Here is a 14,941-nt window from a genome sequence, read left to right as displayed (position 1 = left end):
GCTTGAAATGCATAAGTTAAATAATCAAGGGTAGACATTAATTTACACTGATTTTAATCCTCTAGTAATTTTGGAGATGTTCCACATGAAGTACCTTTGGTACCTCTGTAACCTCAGTTCTGTAACCTCAGGACTCAGCATTAGTTGGGAAAATTAATGTAATTGCCAATGCTTTGCCCAGAGTGTAAATGATAGTTCATAGGAGAAAAGGCAGGCTCTGAGTTATGATGTTTGAATCCTACTGAGCCTGTTACATTTATTTTATTTTTTATTAAGCCCTTATAATTATGTAAATGTGATAGCATAATTGTGAGATATTTGAAAAAGTTACTATACTATGGCAAATGGTGTTAAACATAGAGAAGTGTGAGGTCTTGCTTTGTGGAAAGTCAAAACAAGGTAGGAATTTCATGGTGAATGGTAGGGCCTTAAGGAGTGTAGTGGAACAGAGGGACCTTGGAGTTCAGGTTCACAGTTCTCTGAAAGTGGAGTCACAGGCAATAAAGAAGGCTTTTGGCACACTGGCCTTCATCAGTCAAGGCATTGATACAGAAGTTGGGAAGTTATGTTGCAGTTATAAAGGAAGTTGGTGAGGTTGTACTTAGAGTATTGTTTTCAAGTTTTGTCACCTTTTTATAGAAAGGATGTTATTAAACTGGAAAGAGTGCAGAAGAAATTTACAAGGATATTGCCTGGACTGAATGTTGTAGGGAGAGGTTGGATAAGCTAGGACATTTCTCTTTAGAGTGTAGGAGACTGAGTGGGGACCTGATAGAGGTGGATAAGATCATGAGAGGCATGGATAGAGTGAATGCACTCAGTCTTTTTCCCAGGTTTGGGGAATCAAGGACTAGAGATCGTCAGTTTAAGGTTAAAGGGGAAAGAATAAAAGGGAACTTGAGGGCCAACTTTTTTACACAGAGGATGGTATGCATATGGAATGAGCTGCTAGTGGAAGTGGTTGAGGTAGGTACATTAACAACATTCAGATTAGATTAGGTTAGATTCCCTACTGTGCAGAAACAGGCTCTTCAGCCCAACCAGTCCACACCGACCCTCCAAAGAGTAACCCACCCAGACCTATTTCCCTCTGACTAATGCACCTAGCACTATGGGCAATTTAGCATGGCCAATTCACCTGACCTGCACATCTTTTGACTGTGGGAGGAAACCCGAGCACCCAGAGGAAACCCACGCAAACAGAGGGAGAATGTGCAAACTCCACACAGATAGACTAAAAGGCATTTGGGCAAATACATGGATAGGAAAGGATTAGAAGGATATGGGCCAAGTGCGGGGAAATGGGGTTAGTGTGAATGGACATTTTGGTGGCAATGGACCAGTTTGAGCCAAAGGGCCTGTCTCCGTGCTGTAGGACTCTATGTCTGTATGTAACAAGCTCTTTGATAAAAGCTCACTATATTTTGAAATTGTTGTAAAGGTAGCTTTACTATGGTAAAATTTTATTGGTCACAAAGGGGGAAATGTGATGGAGTCTATGATCAAGACATACCATGATAGAAAAGGGAAACTGACATTCCCAGGTGTCCAACTAAGACCTAAACTGAGACTGAAAACCAAAAGTTCTGATTAAAACTACATAAAAGGGGACAGAGCCGTCAGTGTTCAATAGATGATGATCCTTGTGTACTGGCAGGCTGACAACAACAGAGGATGAATTCACAACCAGAGAATAAACAAAGATATAATTGCTTCATCCCTTTCTCCTTTGTGAAATTAACTGTAATGGAGCTATGCCGTCTCAAACTTTGTAAGCAGACTTGGGGAGGTCCTGCAGAACTGTGCCCTTTTTAATGCCCCTGGAATTTGGGTTGGTTGTTCACTTCACCTGGTTGACAAGCAAGTTAAATTCTAGAAGAAGAGAAGCTGAAATATTTCAGGACAATGATTCGAAGGACTTAGTGACTGAAGTTGATGGTCTTCTTGCTGAGTTGACTGTTCGTAGACCTCCTGCCATGGGTGTAATTTATAACTTAGAAACGCCTGTTCATTGATGTTTAGCTTCTGTTGATTCTGAATTTGAGTATAGATAATATTTAGCAGTTGCTTTTTTGACTTATGGAATATATGACTTCATTCTTTCTGCAAGTAACTAGGACTTCAGATTTCTTATTTATCTAAAGAAATGTCTGGTCTCACCTGAGCCCCAACATTGTGGCTCTACCAGGACTATGATAATTTATACATAGCAAAGTCTTGTAAATAGCAATATGTTAATATTGATTTAACACTAAATCAATACTTAAATATCAAATATATTGATTATTATCAAATTGTGTTATGATCAGATAATTGGCATTGATTCAGTTTTGATTTTGAGTGATGTTGATTCAGAGTTAAATATTGATTTAGAATCCTGGAAGAACTCTCCTGACTCTTCAAATATTGCTTTGGAACACTGCACTCGCCTGAGGGATCTTGATTTAACATCTTAACCCAAAGAAAAAGCCTAATACAGTGTGGCATCTCAGCAGTGATAGTTCTGTTCAAAATTCTGGAGTGTGATTGTTAACTGTCAATTGTCCTTCTCAATGCAAGAGTCTAATCACTGAGCCTTTAATATCTTACATCCTGAAAAAGAATGGTATGTCAGAGAAAGATTTTGGACCCAATATCCAAGAAAGTGGGCTGCCCCATTTCTCAGTGATGTAGTTTTGTGTAATTATAATCCATCCAAATATATTGCATTATATAAACAGACTAGGAACAGTACAAGAATATAGGTCAAATAGCCCCTAACCACAGTGCAGTGCCTGACACAGAGTGCTAAGGTGAAAGTTAAACCTTTTCTCTCATATCAGTTATCAGGAAACCATTACACATCCGTTGGGTTCCTTGAAGTACTTTCTGTTTATACTCATGCATTAATGCTAATGTCAAGGCTATAATAGTTTATTATAACAACAGGAGACAAGCATGGAATCAGGCCAGGACATGGCCAATTTGGTCAGATTGCTCTAAAATCAAACAATGATTTGATGAGCTTATTTCTGGCTCTTTCAAGGGCCTGGCTCATAGCTCAATTCAAATATAATTAACCTCAGATGCAACACATTCGTGGAATTAGCCTGGAGACAAATAATTAAACTTAATACACCATGTGTCCTGGTTAATTTCCTTTTCCCATGTATTCAAAAATCTACATCAGCAGATTCTGATGAATCTTTAATCTGCTAGGAGCAGTTATACACTCCATAAATGTAAAACTGGAATCCAAAGCCCCATTTGGACTATGGAATTCTGTTGAAATCAGTCGTGATGCTAGATACCAAGACTGGTACATTCATCAGAATACTAGCAAGATGATAACTAAGCCCATCTGTGCAGATCAACGTTGAGACTTTCACACTGTTATGGATGCCAAGGCAGTTCCCATCATGGAATCACAAGAGTGCAGAGCGGTATACCGAACAGTGGCATTAGACACTGAAGTTCACAGGAACTGTGGAATATTCATAAGAGTGCCGCACTTTCAGATCTCCAATCTTACAGATGAGATATAAGATGGCAACCTTGACTCCCTGCTCAGGTATATATAATGTACCCATGGCACTATCCAAAGAAGAGCATGATATTTAGCATTAGCATCACAATAAAGCACATTGATCAATCAACATTACTAAAAGATGGAGACAGCAATGGGACAAGAAAATAAACACACGATGTAGGTTTATTTAGGAACATCACAAATATCGCCAGCAAGTGCCTTCCAGTAGAATAATTGAGAATATGATCTAAAATCCAAAGTGCTTAATCAAAAATGCAATTCATTAAGCTTTATTGGAATACTGCAAGAGGGCAAGGTCGAAATGTCAGAATGAAATTGAGACAAAGACGAACAATACCCAGTTGTTCTAATGCCTCCTTTACTAAGTGAGATCAATACCCTCTTTATAATATGTTGCATTATTTCTTCATTGTCTTTACACTATGTCATGTTCTATAACATCCTTTTCTCAATGGGACCGGATATATTGGAGACCTCTTCACATAAGGTCCTTTCAGAAATCTCTACACCAAGTGCTCTTTTACCCATCAGAACAGAAAGTGTTCCACTTGCCAACTTGGCTGGTTTGGAGCTTCTCTGCAGGATGTGCAAGAAACTGTACAACCTGTGTCACCTCCGATCCAACACCAAGACCATCCCAATCTCTGTCTTCAAGTCTCATAATACTTGTGTGTGTACACATTCAGAAATCAAATTCCAAATTCCAAATTATTATCAATGCAACGATAGTTACAGATGAGGTGCCAGAAGACTGGAGGTTGGCAAACGTGGTGCCACTGTTTAACAAGGGTTGGTAAGGACAAGCCAGGGAACTATAGACCGGTGAGCCTGACCTCTGTGGTGGGCAAGTTATTGGAGGGAATCCCTGAGGGACTGGATGTACATGTATTTGGAAAGGTAAGGACTGGTTAGGAATAGTCAACATGGCTTTGTGCGTGGGAAATCATGTCTCACAAACTTGATAGAGTTTTTTGAAGAAGTACCAAAGAGGATTGATGAGGGCAGAGCAGTAGATGTGATCTATATGGAGTTCAGTAAGGTGTTCGACAAGGTTCCCCATAGGAGACTGATTAGCAAGGTTAGATCTTATGGAATACAGGGAGAACTAGCCATTTGGATACAGAACTGGCTCAAAGGTAGAAGACAGAGGGTGGTGGTGGAGGGTTGTTTTTCAGACTGGAGGCTGTGACCAGTGGTGTGCCACAAGGATCGCAGGGTCCAGCACTTTTCACCATTTATATAAATGATTTGGATGCGAGCATAAAATGGTATAGTTAGTAAGTTTGCAGATGACACCAAAATTGAAGGTGTAGTGGATAGCAAAGAAGGTTATCTCAGATTACAACGGGATCTTGATCAGATGGGCCAATGGGCTGAGAAGTGGCAGATGGAGTTTAACTTAGATAAATGTGAGGTGCTGCATTTTGGGAAAGCAAATCTTAGCAGAACTTACATACTTAATGGTAAGGTCCTAGGGAGTGTTGCTGAACAATGAGACCTTGAAATGCAGGTTTATGGCTCCTTGAAAGGGGAGTTGCAGGCAGATAGAATAGTGAAGAAAGCGTTTGGTATGCCTTCCTTTATTGGTCAGAGTATTGAGTACAGGAGTTGGGAGGTCATGTTGCGGCTGTATAGGGCATGGTTAAACCACTGTTGAAATATTGCATGCATTTCTGATCTCCTTCCTATTGGAAAGATGTTGTGAAACTTGAAAGGGTTCAGAAAAGATTTAAAAGGATGCTGCCAGGATTGGGGGATTTGAGCTATAGGGAGAGGCTTAAAAGATTGGGGCTGTTTTCCCTGAAGCGTCGGAGGCTGAGGGCTGACCTTAGAGAGGTTTACAAAAAAATGAAGAACATGGATAGGGAAAATAGACAAAGTCTGAGGTGGGGGAGTCCAGAACTAGAGGGCATAGTTTACGGTGAGAGGGATTTCGGCCAGGTGCTCCAGTTTCTTCCCACAATCCAGAGGTTTATAAAATTATGAGAGGCATGGATAGGATAAATAGACAAAGTCTTTTCCCTGGGGTCGGAGAGTCCAGAACTAAAGGGCATAGGTTTAGGGTGAGAGGGGACAGATATAAAAGAGACGTAAGGGGCAATCTTTTCACGCAGAGTGTGGTATGTGTATGGAATGAGCTGCCAGAGGATGTGGTGGAGGCTGGTACAATTGCAACATTTAAGAGGCATTTGGATGGGTATATGAATAGGAAGGGTTTGGAGGGATATGGGCTGGGTGCTGGCAGGTGGGACTTGATTGGGTTGGGATATCTGGTTGGCATGAAGGGGATGGACTGAAGCGTATGTTTCCGTGCTGTACATCTGTATGATTGTATGACTCTATGATTCAAATCATACAGTTTTTGGGAGAATTGGCCTGAGGCTAAGCATTCAGAAATCAAACATCCTCTACAAATCTACTTCTACTGCAGAATGCTATGCCTCCTACCACCAAGGTCCACAGTGAATCACTGGATTGTGTCAATTCCACTACCTTTATTGGTCAGAGTATTGAGTACAGGAGTTGGGAGGTCATGTTGTGGCTGTATAGGGCATTGGTTAGACCACTGTTGGAATATTGCATGCATTTCTGATCTCCTTCCTATCGGAAAGATGCTGTTAAACTTGAAAGGGTTCAGAAAAGATTTATCAGGGTTGCCAGGGTTGGAGGATTTGAGCTATAAGGAGAGGCTGAAAAGGCTGGGGCTGTTTTCCCTGGAGCATCAGAGGCTGAGGGCTGACCTTAGAGAGGTTTACAAAATTATGAAGAACATGGATAGGAAAAATAGACAAAGTCTGAGGTGGGGGAGTCCAGAACTAGAGGGCATAGATTAGGGTGAATCTCTTGTCCAAAACTGTCTAAACTGTGACCATCTCTGACAGGCCTTGGCGGAAGTCAAATGCAGATTGTGAGAGGAGAATGTGAAACATTTACATCCCACACATCCACCTCAGCAAACACCATCTTGTCCCATCTGTGACATGGTTTGTGGGTGCAGTGTTGAACCATTTAATTACCTCAGAATCCTTGACACTGGTTCAGAAGAAAATCATCTGGTTGGGAGAAAACACTGCTGTAGAAGGACACTCAGAAACCTCGTTATGGAGATTAGGGCTGCAGGCTGAGGAAAGGGTAATGACAATTGTGAAGAGGCACAAATGTATTTGTAAGTGGGGGGGCAGGTGCAGGTTACTATAAAGCATGGAGGAAAATGGAATAATAGGGTTTGACCATGGTCAGAGGAAGGCTGGCATCAAGGTGAGGCATGGTCTCTTCATATGTCAGGGACTGGGGCAAATGGGGGCAGAGGCAGGCTTGTAAGTTGGGTAGGGACCCAGGGACGTGCAAAGACCATGGGGTCAGGGCAAGGGATATCAGGAAGGGGGGATGAATGGCTAGAATCTCTCCAACACCTAAAGTCAAAGGTTGGAAACCATTCTATGAAGTGGGCTCACTGTTACTGGAGGTCAAAACTGTAACCTGGAAAAGGAAATGGCACTGATCTCATGCAGATTGAGTGTGGGGTGTGTAAATATCTTGATCTGTGAAGGAGGGGCATTGCAAGACCTACGAATGTGAAGCATGTCAGACATTCTCAGGCACAGTACAGAACACAGATCTGGGGCTCCCTGTATTTTGTACACCTCCCTGGCCTAGGCAGTGCAGACCACTTTATTCAAGAACAATACTTTTGCATGAAGAGGCCAGGGAAAGAATAGGGTCACTTGACCAAAAGGGGTATTGGTGCCAGCAGAACCCATTACCCTATGTATTCTCTGTTCCTCTTGTTTCCACAAGATCTCAACGACAAGTCATCACTCCATGGTACATCCTGTGTGGACATAATGTTAGGCATCATGAGGTGAGACAGAGACACATATAAACAGATTCAATGCAAAACTCTTGACATTTATTGAAGCATGAGCACATCACCAATGTGCCCTTGAAAGGTTATCTTTCTTCTCTCCATCCCATTATGTCTCTGTTTGGACCAGGGTCTCCAGTTAGAGTGGAGGAAGCCTCCTTGCCAGTGAATTTGTTTGGGCAACTCTGTGGCATTTGTGTTAGCAAAGTAAAACCATTGAGGACCTTCGTGACAGAGGCAAGTAAACACTTCTTGTCTTGAACTTCTAATAGTCGGGGGGGAGAACAGACAGGATGAAGGTGGAGGGCCCAACTACTTCTTGGTGCCTGAGAGGAGACCTTTGAGGAACCTGTGTGCAGTTCTCCTTCCAGCTGGGATTGCCCTGGCATTGCCCTGTCTCCTTGTGAGGAAAGGGACCTAGAGTGAGCATGCGGTCCCTGTTCCCCTGTTGCATTGCCTTTGATCCTGAGGTAGATGGTTAGGGTGATGGAGTGCAGGTTTGTGTCCACAGCCAGCAGACCCTAAGTGTACTGAACTTGATTCTCCATGCCACAACCAACATGTAGATGGTCTCATTGAGTGATGGAACAGACCCAACAGGCCTGAGGCATGCCCATATTATAGCTGAGGTCCTGTAGCCTTTGGGCTATCAGGGCTATCGCATCCCACATATTTCCTGTTAGTCCTGTGCATTTTTAACAAAGTCCCTGATAGCTGGCGCCACACGTCCCTCTCCTGCCTGAATAGGTCCCTGGTCTCTGGCAGTGCCAATGGCTTAGGCTGTATATTCCTCAGCTGATGATGATGCTGTTACAGTGAGGTGCTCACTGGCTTGTGCTCCTAAACCACCCTACACCTGATATTCCCACTGAAGGATCAGTGTCTGAGACATCCTTGCTGGTGCTTCCTCTGAGGCCTCAGAACTCTTTTCCTCAGAAGTCGATGATAACCCTCCTGGTGGAGCAGCCTCTTTCTCCACTGAGGACATGGCCATCCTGCTGGCATCTTCAAGACACAGAGAAAGAAGGCACTGGGGCCAAAGACTGGAACTGGTATGTACTGACTGGCATGGACAGCAGGATGAATGTGAAAGTTACAGTGGAAGGACAAATAGTACTGACTCGGTGAGCAGAACATGGATGTTTTGCTATTCCCAATCCCACCGTGGGCGGCACGGTGGCACAGTGGTTAGCACTGCTGCCTCACAGCGCCAGAGACCTGGGTTCAATTCCCGACTCAGGCGACTGACTGTGTGGAGTTTGCACGTTCTCCCCGTGTCTGCGTGGGTTTCCTCCGGGTGCTCCGGTTTCCTCCCACAATCACAAAGATGTGCGGGTCAGGTGAATTGGCCATACTAAATTTCCTGTAGTGTTAGGTAATGGGTAAATATAGGGGTATGGGTGGGTTGCGCTTCAGGGGGTCAGTGTGGACTTGTTGGGCCGAAGGGCCTGTTTCCACACTGTAAGTAATCTAATCTAGTCAAAACTCTCCTGTAGGCACTAGGATTCTCTTCTTGTCATAGCTGAGGAGCCTATTGTTGGGAACATCTGTTCTGTTATGGACTGTATTCTCCTGTAATGAGGGAAAGGGGGAGATTGATTGAGATAAAGGTGGTCGATATATTTAGAGCTGGTCCAGCTGAGTGAGGTGGCTGAGGCAAGTGAATGACCAGCTCAAAGGCCATGCAGGGTTAGTGATGCAGGGGGCTGTAGGGAAAGGACAGCAAGTGAGGAAAGATGTTGCAGGCAATAGTGAGAGTAGTACAACATGAACCTTGTTGGGAAGTGGGTGCAGCAGCAGAGATACAGTGAGTGTGAGATAGCAGAGAGAAGAATGTGACACTTACCCTGTCAGAACAGAGGAGGTCATTGGCCTTCTTCGTAGACTGCTGGCCATTCCAGCCACACTGTGTCTCATGTAAAAACGTGAAAGTATCTGGAGAATAGAGTTTGAGAAGTAGTGTTCTGATCAGCACAACAATCATCTCAACCCAGTGGACAGGGACAACTGAACGACGCTCCCAGTCTTACCCTCCACCCATAACACACATTTGTTTTTCTACCTTTGTATGTTTATACGTCTATATGTAGAGGAGGAATCTATAAGGGTGTTGGTGTTTTAATAGAATACAGAACATAGAACCATACAGCACAGGAACAGGCCCTTCGACCTACGATGTGCTGAACATGAAGCCAAATTAAACTAATCACTTCTGTCTGCCCTTGGTCTATATCCCTCCATTTCTTGCATATTCATATTCTTATCTAAAAGCCCCTTAAATGCCTCTATCACCACTGCTGGCAGCACAGTCCAGACTCCTCCCACTCTCGGTATAAAAACCATGCCCCTCACATCTCCTTTGAACTTTCCCCCTCTCACCTTAAATGCATTCCCCCTAGCTTTAAACATTTCAACTCTGGGGAAAAGATTCTGACCATCAACCCAATCTATGCATCTCATAATTTTATAGACTTCTCTCAGGTCTCCCCTCGGCCTCCATCGCTCCAGAGAAAACATGCTGAGTTTTTCTAGCCTCTCCTTATAGCACGTACCCTCTAATCCAGGCAGCATCCTGGTGAATTTCTTCTGCACCCTCTCCAAAGCCTTCACATCTTTCCTGTAATGTGGTGATCAGAACTGAATGCAATCTAATCGTGTTATTGGTTGATGGTTCATAATTGCTTATGTGTAACTAGCATCTATTCATATGTTATAAATATTCATTCTTTAAAAGTACAGAAACCTAGTCCTTGCTTTCTGTCAACTTAGATCTGTGAAACAAGGACATTTTTTGTACTTTTCAGAATCTTTAAGCTTAGTGACAACTCTGGGATTAGTGGGGATCCACTCCCTGGTGCACTAACCTAGTGAGGTCTAGTATTAGCGTACACAGAACTCAGAAGGTAATCATAGATTGTGAGGGTTCAGAAAAAGGCAAACCTAGAAATTTGAAATGTAAAGTCAAACCTGTGGAGTAGAGTAATGATTTGGATCAAACTAAATGGATTGTGTCAGGAAGAGACCTGCCTTTACTTTCACTCATCTCTTCTGTTTAAGGTATGCGCAAAAGCTTCTTTGGAGGTCTTAGAGTCATAGAGATGTACAGCATGGAAACAGGCCCTTCGGTCCAACCCATTCATGTCAACCAGATATCCCAACCCAATCTAGTCCCACCTGTCAGCACCCGGCCCATATCCCTCCAAACCCTTCCTATTCATATACCCACCCAAATGCCTCTTAGATGTTGTAATTGTACCAGCCTCCACCACTTCCACTGGCAGCTCATTCCATATACGTACCACCGTCTGTATGAAAATGTTGCCCCGTAGGTCTCTTTTATATCCATCCCCTCTCACCCTAAATCTATGCCCTCTATGCATGGTGGCTCAGTGGTTAGCACTGCTGCCTTGCAGCACCAGGGTTCCAGGTTCAATTCCAGCCTTGGGCAACTATCTGTGTGGAGTTTGCACATTCTCCTTGTGTCTGCGTGGGTTTCCTCCTGGTGCTCCTGTTTCCTCCCACAGTCCAAATATGTGCAGGTTAGGTGAATTGACCATGGTAAATTGCCCATAGTGTTAGGTGCATTAGTCAGAGGGAAATGTGTCTGGGTGGGTTTCTCTTCAGAGGGTCGGTGTGGACTGGTTGGGCTGAAGGGCCTGTTTCCACACTGTCGGGAATCTAATCTAATCTAGTTCTGGACTTACACCCAGGGAAAAGACTTTGGCAATTTACCCTATCCAATCTTCTCATAATTTTGTAAACCTCTATAAGGTCACCCCTTAGCCTCCACGCTCCAGGGAAAACAGCCCCAGCTTGTTCAGCCTCTCCCTGTAGCTCAAATCCTCCAACCCTGGCAACATCCTTGTGAACCTTTTCTGAACCCTTTCACATTTCACAAGATCCATGATGGACGTTATGGCCAAGGAAGGGGTGTTTATAATAAAGCCAAATATGTTGATTATCAACCTGAAATTTTTTCCAGGTATTAAAAATGGAAGATTCACAGACATTGAACCAGTAGAAAGAAAATTTGAGCCTTTACTATCTTCATCCAGTGCTCCAAGAAACAACAAACAGGTAACAGTTTTGGGCTCTTTATCTAAAGAAAGGTATATTAACATTGAATACAGACCAGAGAAGGTTCAATAGGCTAATCCTGGGTAAAGGATTGACAGAGCAGATGTGGGGAGGTTGTTACCTCTTGTGGGAGAGTCCAGGACTGAGCTGAAAATGTGTTGCTGGTTAAAGCGCAGCAGGTCAGGCAGCATCCAAGGAACAGGAAATTCGACGTTTCGGGCATAAGCCCTTCATCTGGAATGAGGAAAGTGTGTCCAGCAGGCTAAGATAAAAGGTAAGGAGGAGGGACTTGGGGGAGGGGCGATGGAGATGTGATAGGTGGAAGGAGGTCAAGGTGAGGGTGATAGGCTGGAGTCGGGTGGGGGCGGAGAGGTCAGGAAGAAGATTGCAGGTTAGGAGGGCGGTGCTGAGTTCGAGAGAATCGACTGAGACAAGGTGGGGGGGAGGGGAAATGAAGAAACTGGAGAAATCTGAGTTCATCCCTAGTGGTTGGAGGGTTCCCAGGCGGAAGATGAGGCGCTCTTCCTCCAACCGTCGTGTTGTTATGTTCTGGCGATGGAGGAGTCCAAGGACCTGCATGTCCTCGGTGGAGTGGGAGGGGGAGTTAAAGTGTTGAGCCACGGGGTGGTTGGGTTGGTTGGTCCGGGCGTTCCAGAGGTGTTCCCTGAAGCGTTCCGCAAGTAGGCGGTCCGTCTCCCCAATATAGAGGAGGCCACATCGGGTGCAGCGGATGCAATAGATGATGTGTGTGGAGGTGCAGGTGAATTTGTGGCCTTGGAGAGAGGTAAAGGAGGAGGTGTGGGCGCAAGTTTTGTATTTCCTGCGGTTGCAGGGGAAGGTGCCGGGAGTGGAGGTTGGGTTGATGGGGGGTGTGGACCTGACAAGGGAGTCACGGAGGGAATGGTCTTTTCGGAACGCTGATAGGGGAGGGGAGGGAAATAGACCCCTGGTGGTGGGGTCCGTTTGGAGGTGGTGGAAATGACAGCGGATATACGGAGGCTGGTGGGGTGGTAGGTGAGAACCAGTGGGGTTCTGTCCTGGTGGCGGTTGGAGGGGCGGGGCTCAAAGGCGGAGGAGCAGGAAGTGGAGGAGATGCAGTGGAGGGCATCTTTGATCACGTCTGGGGGGAAATTGCGGTCTTTGAAGAAGGAGGCTATCTGGGCTGTACGGTATTGGAACTGGTCCTCCTGGGAGCAGATGCGGCGGAGACGAAGGAATTGGGAATATGGGATGGTGTTTTTACAGGGGGTAGGGTGGGAGGAGGTGTAGTCAAGGTAGCTGTGGGAGTCAGTGGGTTTATAGTAGATGTCTGTGTTGATTCGGTTGCCCGAGATAGAAATGGAAAGGTCTAGGAAGGGGAGGGAGGAGTCTGAGACGGTCCAGGTGAGTTTGAGGTCGGGGTGGAAGGTGTTGGTAAAGTGGATGAACTGTTCAACCTCCTCATGGGAGCACGAGGCAGCGCCGATACAGTCATCGATGTAGCGGAGGAAAAGGTGGGGGGTGGTGCCAGTGTAGTTGCGGAAGGTGGACTGTTCCACATATCCTACGAAGAGACAGGCATAGCTGGGGCCCATGTGGGTGCCCATGGCAACTCCTTTAGTTTGGAGGAAGTGGGAGGATTGGAAAGAGAAGTTGTTCAGGTTGAGGACCAGTTCAGTCAGTCGAAGGAGGGTGTCAGTGGAAGGGTACTGGTTGGTGCGGCGGGAAAGGAAGAAGCGGAGGGCTTTGAGTCCTTCGTGATGAGGGATGGAGGTGTACAGGGACTGGATGTCCATCGTGAAGATAAGGCGTTGGGGACCGGCGAAGCGAAAATCATGGAGGAGGTGGAGGGCGTGGGTGGTGTCCCGAACGTAGGTGGGGATTTCTTGGACTAAGGGGGACAGAACCGTGTCGAGGTACGCGGAGATGAGTTCGGTGGGGCAGGAGCAGGCTGAGATAATGGGTCGGCCGGGGCAGTCAGGTTTGTGGATTTTGAGCAGGAGGTAGAAACGGGCGGTGCGGGGTTGTGGGACTATGAGGTTGGAGGCGGTGGATGGGAGATCCTCTGAGGTGATGAGGTCCTGGATGGTCTGGGAGATGATGGTTTGGTGGTGGGAGGTGGGGTCATGGTCAAGGGGGCAGTAGGAGGAGGCGTCCGCGAGCTGGCGTTTGGCCTCAGCGGTATAAAGGTCGGTGCGCCAAACTACTACTGCGCCTCCCTTGTCTGCCGGTTTGATGGTGAGGTTGGGGTTGGAGTGGAGAGAGTGGAGGGATGCACGTTCCGAGGGTGAGTGGTTGGAGTGGGTAAGAGGGGTGGACAGATTGAGTCGGTTAATGTCACGACGGCAGTCGGCTATAAAGAGATCGAGGGCGGGTAAGAGGCCAGCACGGGGTGTCCAGGTGGATGGGGTGTGTTGGAGGCGGGAGAAGGGGTCGTCAGAGGGTGGGCGGGAGTCTTGGTTGAAAAAATTGGCACGGAGGTGAAGGCGGCAGAAGAATTGTTCAATGTCTCGCCGCGTGTTCGGGTCATAATCTCAGAATAAGGTATTGCATATTTATGACTGATATGGGGAGGAATTTCTTGTCTCAGATGGTTATGAATCTGTGGAATTCTTGACCACAGATGGCGGTTGAGACTGAGTCATTAAATTTATTCAAGTCTGAGATAGATTTTTAATCAGCATGGGAATCAAGGGCTCTGGGGAAAAGGCAGGAAAATCAAGTTGATGATTATCAGTTCAACCATGATCTCATTGAGTGATGGAGCAGACTCGATGGGCTAAATGATCAAGTTCTTGCTCATCCTTTCACAATAACTGTGAGGGTGGTTATGGGTATTGGGGCAGGATTCTTCATATAGACTCGGCAAACCAGCTTGGAAAGTAATAGCTTGGAGAACAAATACCCTTCGAGGCAGTTACAGGAATTATTGCAATGGGAAATAAGGAACTGACAGAAACACTAACAATACTTTGGGTGAAATTTCATATCTTGATCCGTACAGGCCATTGGGATAATATATTGAGAACGGGAAAAATGTTGAGAAAGAACTTCTAATTTTTCTCTTTGGATAAAGAATGAAGCAAGTGAGCTTGTGGTGCTGATCAAAATTGGTAGGTATGGTGTGGTGTGTATCACCGAGACATGACTATAAGGGGATCAGGGTTGGGAGTTGAACAGGCTACACTGGATTTAGTATTGTGCAATGAGGCAGACTGGATAAGGGAGCTTAAGGTGAAGGAGGTAATGATCATAAAATGATTGAATTTACTCTGCAATTTGAGGCGGAGAAGATAGAATCAGCGGTAACGGTATTACAGCAGATTAAAGTCAACTACAGAGGCATGAGAGAGGAGCTTAGCAGGAAAGACAGTGGAACTGCAATGGCAGGAGGTTCTAGTGTAATTCAGGAGACACGCAGAGATTCATGCTGAGGAGAAAGAAGCATGGTACAGGGAGAATGAGGCAACCATGGCTGACTAGGGAAGTCA

Source organism: Hemiscyllium ocellatum, chromosome 34 (genome assembly GCF_020745735.1).
Source record: "Hemiscyllium ocellatum isolate sHemOce1 chromosome 34, sHemOce1.pat.X.cur, whole genome shotgun sequence".
In the NCBI taxonomy this organism is placed as follows: domain Eukaryota; kingdom Metazoa; phylum Chordata; class Chondrichthyes; order Orectolobiformes; family Hemiscylliidae; genus Hemiscyllium; species Hemiscyllium ocellatum.
Note: the sequence above shows the minus strand (reverse complement) of the source record.